The following is a 7,607-nucleotide window of genomic DNA, read 5'->3' as shown; positions in this document are numbered from 1 at the left end:
TGTGATCGTAGAAAAAGGACACCAACTGGGTCTTTCTGAACTGTAATTGGTCATCCTGGGAACAGATGTGGCGGAGGCGGAGGAATTGTGAATAAGGAATATCGTTTTTACACGAGATAGGGTTGGAGCAGATGTAGTCTAGATACCTGTGGGAGTCGGCGGGCTTGCAGTCTATGTCTGTAATTAGTCAGTCGCCAGAGACGGTGATGGAGAGGTCCAGGAAGGCGATGGAATTTGCCAAGATGATCAGGATAAATTTGAGTTGTGTGTGGAAAGTATTGGTAAAATTGGTGAGTTATTGAACCTCCTCGTTGGAGCACGAAGTGGCGCCAATACATTCATTAATGAAGCAGAGGAAGAGGTGGAGGATGGTGTCTGTGTAACTGTGGAAGATGGACAGTTCTGCGTATCTGACAAACAGGCAGGTATAGCTAGGTCCTATGCGGCTGCCCATGACTACCCGTTTCGATGGAGTAAGTGGGAAGATTGGAAAGGGAAGTTGCTGATTGTGAGGACCAGGTGGATGAGGATGTCCGTGGAAGGGTTCTGGTTGGGATGGTGTGAAATTAAGAAATGGAATGCTTGCAGACTTCTGTCATGGCAGATTGGTTTGTACAGGGACTGGATGTCCATGGTGAACATGACGCTTTGGGGGCCAGGGAAACGAAATTCTTGGAGGAAGTAAAGTGCATATGTAAGTCACGAATGTAAGTGGGCATTTCCTGGACTGGGGAGATAGGATTGTGTCGAGATAGGAAGAGATGATTCGGATGGGACAGGCGCAGGCTGAGACAAAAGGTCGACTGGGGAAGTCAGGTTTGTGAATCTTAGGAAAGAGGTAGAATCGGGGAGTGCACGGTTCACTGACATTGAGGTTGGAGGTTGTGGTTGGCAGATGCCCAGAGGTGATGTGATTGTGGATGGTCTGGGAGATGATGGTTTGGTGATTGGAGGAGGGTTTGTGATCGGGGTCAGTCAGAGGAGGTGCCTGCGAGTTTGTATCTGGCTTCAGCTTTGTCTCTCAACCCGACTCACAAGCCTAATTTCTGATGAATGGCTGATACCTAAATCGCTCATTCTCCTGCTCCTCAAATGTTGCCTGACCTGCTGTGTTTTTCAAGTACAACACTCTCTCCTCATTCATTTCACACTAGCAGGTCCATGCTGTCTATTTGATTCTCGAGAGCACTGTCCTCATGAACTGTGACAAAATCTGCCAATCTGAAACAAAAACAGAAATTGCTGTAAAATCAAAGGTGTGCAGGCACCATCTGTGCAGATGAATCACAGTTAACGTTTCACACCCACTGAGTCCATCTCTCCACAGATGCTGCAAGACGTCCTGAAATTTTCCAGCAACGTCTGTTTTTGTTTGATTTTCAATATCAGCATTTTTAAAAGTGTTTTCTTATTTTATGCCAAAAGATTTGGCTAATGATTACGTTAAATGATTTAAATATGACTGCGATAGAACGGGCAGATTCCACCAGCCCGCTACTTTTATTTGGTTCACGTGACCAATGCCTTTCCACTTGTCCACCGCACCCTACAGATGCACTGCATATAAATTGACAAAATTGTGGCATTCTCTAGGATTGGTAATCAGGAGCGAGATTGATTGAAATTGTTGAAAATGTAAGATAAATTGAGAAAATACAGGATATTAAACGGGAAACTGAAAGGGAAAGAGAGAACAGCGAATGACAACTTTTTGACAAAACTGAAATGTAATTCCTCAAGATTCAGAAAGTGCTTTCATCCACAAACATACCACAATGCGGAATGTAATTTTTGGGACAACCAATGCAAGCAGATTGCAAAATCTTTGTTTTAAAGTCTTACTGCAACTCTTTTGCTTTTAATGAACGCACACATGGGATTCGGTGCTGTTATGATCCCCTAAACTGGAGAAGGAAATCCTTGCCTTCGAGGATACGTGTGGAATGTTCACTGATTTATCCCAGTAATGGCAGGACTGTCCTCTGGAAGCATATGAGTAAAATTTTTCAATGTTCCATGGAGTATCGAATGAGTGGTGAAGTGAATGTCTCCATTCGCAAATTAATCATTCAGTAGAATTCAATACAGGGACACATGTAATGATGAACACGTTGAACAAGAACATGGACATACAATGCACATTAACTATGACAATTACTCTGTGAAAACTGTTGATTTCAGATCCACGGTGGCCTTTGCTGATGGCATTTGCTGTCCAGAACCAGTCTGTACTGGAATGACTGGAGACACACTATCAAGTATTTGAACTTCAGTCGCCTTTAGAAATAGCTGAGACTCACTCAGGGCATGGGGAGTTAGAGATGCTGACCTCATAAACCTTTCGAACATTTCGTGGAAGAATAAAGGAAGTGATAGATAATTTTCGTCTCCATAGAGACGATGTTCACGAACTGGATAGATAATAATTTACCTTATTGGAGGTTATACAGAGAGGCGTCATATTTAAAAAGCAAAGAGTCCATAGTGTAACTGTGAAATCTGTAGGTCACCCTCAGTGGGAGCATTGTGTGTAATCCTTGTCCTCATGCTCCACCAAAAACATGTACAGAGGCACAGACTCTGTTTCCTGGATAGCAAGATATTAGAACGCCAATGACGTTGTTTACTGAGACATAAGGATATCAGAAAGAATACAAACGGGATGATAGAAAGAATGAAGGAGTTTATTCACAAGATTTGGAAATGCTGGTGCAGAAACACGCAAGTTTGAGGTAAACAAATGAGATTTTCACAAAATGTGAGGGTTGAATGACTAAATCGGGGAAACCCCTTCTTTCGTGTGAATCAATAACTTCAGTTAGGTCTTAAAAACCATGAGTGAATGTTTGGATGAGAGTTTCTTCCACTCAATAGAGTTAGTCAAATCGCGAACGACTTTCCAGAAATAAAGTGTAGAATCTGATTTCACAGTGTTTTAAAAGATACCTGAAAAAACATACAAGGAGAAAGTCTTACATTGAGAGAAATTCAGTGTGGTTGCGTAAAAATTTCGAATTTGGTTGAGTTCAGACACAAAGACATTTCATGAACACGTACAACTGAATAAGATTGAGTATAAAAAGTTCATGGATTGATAAGGTGTGGCGTATTATTCAAGGTGAAACTCTGTAAATGGAGCTGATGTCCTAAAATAACTGCAGACAGAAGTTATAACCTAATGATAGGAATTGAATCGTCACTTGGACTTTAAAGATTTGACCACATTCACATGATGTTACGTATATTTCCTACATTCTTAACTCAACCTAAGAAATGCACCAAGAAGATTCTGTCCTTTTGTGTTGTTAACCCGCTGTACTTCTCTGCAGCACGCTATTGAAGATAAAATCTGCTCAAACCAACATTCAATTCAATACGAAATTCGAACGGTCCTATGTGTGTTTTTTTCTTTTGATTATTGCAATAACCTTTGTGAGTTTGTAACAAACTGCATAACATGAAACCAGTTCAGCATCTATTTTCCCGGAATTTAACGCAGTGCACATGCCAAACGTTATTCATCTGCTGAAAAATCAACTTTGCCTCTCTCTTCACACCTGTCTCTTCACGTTTTAAATACTTGTTTGTTGATCAAGGAGTCATTATCCAGAAAAGGACGTTTGCCAATCCACAAACACGGGTATTTTCCCATAAACTTGGCTTTGCTCAATATCACCTTCCATCCGTACCCCTCAAGACAATGAATAATTGAAGCTGCTCCATGTGAGGCTCAAATTTAAAACTTCGGAGAGCACAGCCCATTATACTGGCACAGAGATACTGTGCACTGCCCACCTGCAGCACAGGAGCAACACATTAATGCTTACCTCCACATTCCTGGTTGTACCTTAACGTTTGGGAAACTGAGTTTCTCTGATTCCATGGCTAGTAACGATCATCTTCACCAGTGGTTCTGTACCTGAGTGAGGAAAGTGGTGAGCTGCTCATTGCAAAGATGGGTAGATTGTTGAAATATACAATGTCAACATTTGCCTTCACTAACCAATGTACATTTTATTTTGTTTTTTATCTGTAAAAATCTTAAAAATTTCATCTTTAACAGACTCAATGACAGATCTCCATTGTGACTCTGGCATCAAATTCCAATTTGTCAACCCCCTCTGAATTCTTCCACCACAGTCCGTTGTTTGGGAAGTGTTCCTCTTGTGGGAAATGCACTTCCCCGTGTGTCAACTGCTGCTCCCAGCATTCTCTCTGGTACTGCACTCATTTTCCTTCTGACACTTGCTCACTGTGTTGCTGTGATCATACAGTAACTTGTTGTAGCATGGCCCAGGAAAATGACACAGATCAAGGTTTTTGCATTGTTGAATTCAATTGTCAGTTTAACCTCATTTAGGATTTTGAAGTTGTCTGTTCTGTACACAGGTGCGTGTCAAAAATATCTGAGCAGAAGAAAGGTGTTCCGAATAATGACATTGAGCACTATGCACTCTCCTCCAGTCCGGAAAACAATTCCTTACAGGCAATTTAATCGACAATAGACAATAGGTGCAGGAGTAGGCCATTCTACCCTTCCAGCCAGCACTACCATTCATTATGATTATAGATGATCATTCTCAATTAGTATCCTGTTCCTGCCATATCCGCACAACACTTGATTACACTACCCTTATGAGCTCTATCCAACTCTTTCTTGAAAGAACACCTCCTGCTTTTTCAGGTTCTTCATTCCGTTGACTTCAAATATTCACAGATTTCAACAGACTTTGTTACATAGTCTTTTCTTCATTTTTGTTCAGATCACTGTGAGCAGAGTGTCACAGTGGGAATGCCGTTGCCCCACAACCCAGAGGTCAGACCATAGTCTTGGGACCGTACTGTGCTATTTAGCATTTCACTGGACCAGGGAGAAATATCTACTGTTCAGCATAATTTACGCAATTCACTTATTCATAAGTTCATACACATGCCAGCATATGTGACGAGGTGGCCGAGAGGTTAAGGTGATGGACTACTAATCCATTGCGCTCTGCGCGCGTGGGTTAGAATTCCACTCTCGTCGCTGTTTTCAATGTTGCTATTTTTGTATGTTGACACCTGTCTTATTGAAATTGGAACTCCAATGGTCAATTTATATGCATCGACGCTATCATAAAATCTCAAAGAATAATTTGAGTCAGTTGCCTAAACTGCATTGAAACGTAGATCACATCGGGATAATGAAAAGCAACGCGATTTTCTTTTTCAAGTCGAGCAGCTGGGACCTTTTATCGTATGAAAGAGATCCAGGAAAACCAAAATACAAGAGATGTGAAGGGCGTGTTTATGTAATGGGATTCTTAATGACTGTTTTGTCAAATGAAATCTGGAACAGGTTGAGTAAAAGTGATTCATCTTGGTGAGAAGAGCACAGAAAAACTGCACAAAATAATGGAAATATTTCAAAAGGGGCAGGGCGTGGGTGTTGGGGCACCGAGAACTGACTATAAATGCACAGTAGAGAATTGCAGATGTGGGTGCCATGCATAAGTACGGAAAGACTTACACATTGGTCTCTTCCTCGCCCGTTGCTCTCGCCATTGATGAAGGCTGGGAACAAGGCACAGATAAACACAAGATATGGGAATCAAGCTCCAAAACGTTATGCACACACTGGATGCATCACAGTGAACTATGAACAACTGGAGAAGTCAGCATGTTGACTGTAGGGACTGAACCTAAACTGTGGATCAATAATCGCAAATTCATGCAGAATTAGCACGAAAAATGATTTAATGTGCCTTTATACGCATGTCATTAATAGACGTTTCTTTCTAATACCCGTGTGGTTGAAAGAAGAGGACACCACATGTCAAGATGGATGACAACGTAGTTCACCCATGAATGCCCTCTGACTCAGTTCGTGGTGAATTAAGAATGAATAACAGATCCTCTTCAGACCAATGATTACAATCCGTGGAAGAATAAGGAAGAATAAAAATACATGGATAATGCGGAAAATGGAAATCGTGCCTTTGTGGACTCGAATTCAATTGATTATCAAACTAAACAGACACAAGAATACCCGCAGTACCAAGCAGACAGGGCCATGGGGTGTCTGCAGGAAGGAATTCAATTACCTGCTCATGTTAAAACTCACTTGCTCAGTCACAATACACACAGGTCATTCACCACTCTCATACGTGAGAAGTGATCACTCTGGAGACCAACTGACGGAGTCACTAGCAAGTTTACAAATGACAGCAGGAATTAAATTCTACTGTTATTGCAGCTGTTAATCCCAACCAGCAATGAACCCTGTTTGGATGGGTGTTTCCAGTGGAGTTCCACAGTTTTCTGATGTAGACCAAATATTTAGACTTAGTTATAGGAGCCATGGTTCAGAGGTTTGCTGACGATGCAACAATTGGTCGCGTAGTTGACTATTATGAAGAATGTCAGAGAATGCAGGGATGCATCAATCAGGTGGAAAGGAAAAAAGTCGAACAGAATTGAATCCAGACCAATGAGTGTTAACGAAATTTGGGAGAAGAAACAATAACAGTGAGTATCCTATGTGGTGTAGACAGACAAAGAGATCTTGGAATGGACATTCATGATCACTGAAGATCAATGGACGGGGGAATCAGTTGTACTGAAGTGCGTACTGTAGATGCTGGAGATCAGAGTCAAGATTAGAGTGGTGCTGAAGAAGCACAGCAGGTCAGGCAGCATCCGAGTTGCAGAAAGAAATGACGTTTTGGGCAAAAGCTTTCATCAGGAATAAGGCTGGGAGCCTCGAGGTTGGAGAGATAAATGGGAGAGCTGGGGTTTGGGAGAATTTGGCTGACAGTGCAATAGGTGGATGGAGGAGGGGATAAGAGTGTTAGGTCGGAGAAGAGGGTGGAGCGGATAGGTGGGAATGAAAATAGACAGGTGAGACAGGTCAGCAGGACGGTGCCAAGCTAGAAGGTTGGAACTAAGGAAAGGTGAGGGAGAGGAAATGAGGAAACTGGAGAAATCCACATTGATGCAATGGGGTTGAAGTGTCATAAGGCAGAAGATGAGACATTCTTCCACCAGGCGTCGGGTGGTGAGGGAGTGGTGGTGGAGGAGCCCAGGACCTGCATGTCCTCGGGAGAGTGGCGGGGGAGTTGAAATGTTCAGTCACGGGCATTGGGGTTGATTGTTGCCGGTGTCCTGGAGATGTTCTCTGAAGCGCTCTGTGAGAAGGTGTCTGGCGGCCCCACTCTAGAGGAAACTGCATCGATAGCAACGAATGCAATAAATGACCTGTGTGGAAGTGCAGGTGAAATTTTGATGGATGTGGAAGGCTTCTTTGGGGCATTTGGCGGAGGTGGAGGGTGCGTGGGCTCAGGGTTTGCAATTCTTGTGGTGGCAGAGGAAGGTGTTGGGAGGGAGGTTGGGTCATTAAAGGGCGTGGACTTGACTAGGTAGTCGTGGAGGGAACTGTCTTGTCGGAAAGTGGATGGGGTGAGGAGGGAAAAATATCTTTTGAGGTCAGTGTTACTGATTTCTTTTACAAAGCCACTGACTCCCACAGCTATCTGGATTACACCACCTCCCAAACCACCTACTGCATAAATACTATCCTGTGTTCAGAACTCCTCCACCTCAACCGTATCTGCTCCCAGAAGACCAGT

At 42.7% G+C, this 7,607-nt stretch overlaps 1 non-coding gene across 1 annotated transcript; it reads left to right on the top strand.

The window, feature by feature from the left end:
- Positions 1 to 4,944: 4,944 nt before the first annotated feature.
- On the top strand, positions 4,945 to 5,026 carry trnas-acu (transfer RNA serine (anticodon ACU)). Its single transcript has one exon. It is a non-coding gene; the product is annotated as a tRNA-Ser (tRNA).
- The last annotated feature ends 2,581 nt before the right edge of the window (positions 5,027 to 7,607 follow it).

The sequence above is a fragment of the Hemiscyllium ocellatum genome, unplaced genomic scaffold (assembly GCF_020745735.1).
Source record: "Hemiscyllium ocellatum isolate sHemOce1 unplaced genomic scaffold, sHemOce1.pat.X.cur. scaffold_1074_pat_ctg1, whole genome shotgun sequence".
Lineage (NCBI taxonomy): Eukaryota > Metazoa > Chordata > Chondrichthyes > Orectolobiformes > Hemiscylliidae > Hemiscyllium > Hemiscyllium ocellatum.
The sequence above is the reverse complement of the archived record's forward strand: the minus strand, read 5'-3'. Positions and strand labels throughout refer to the sequence as shown.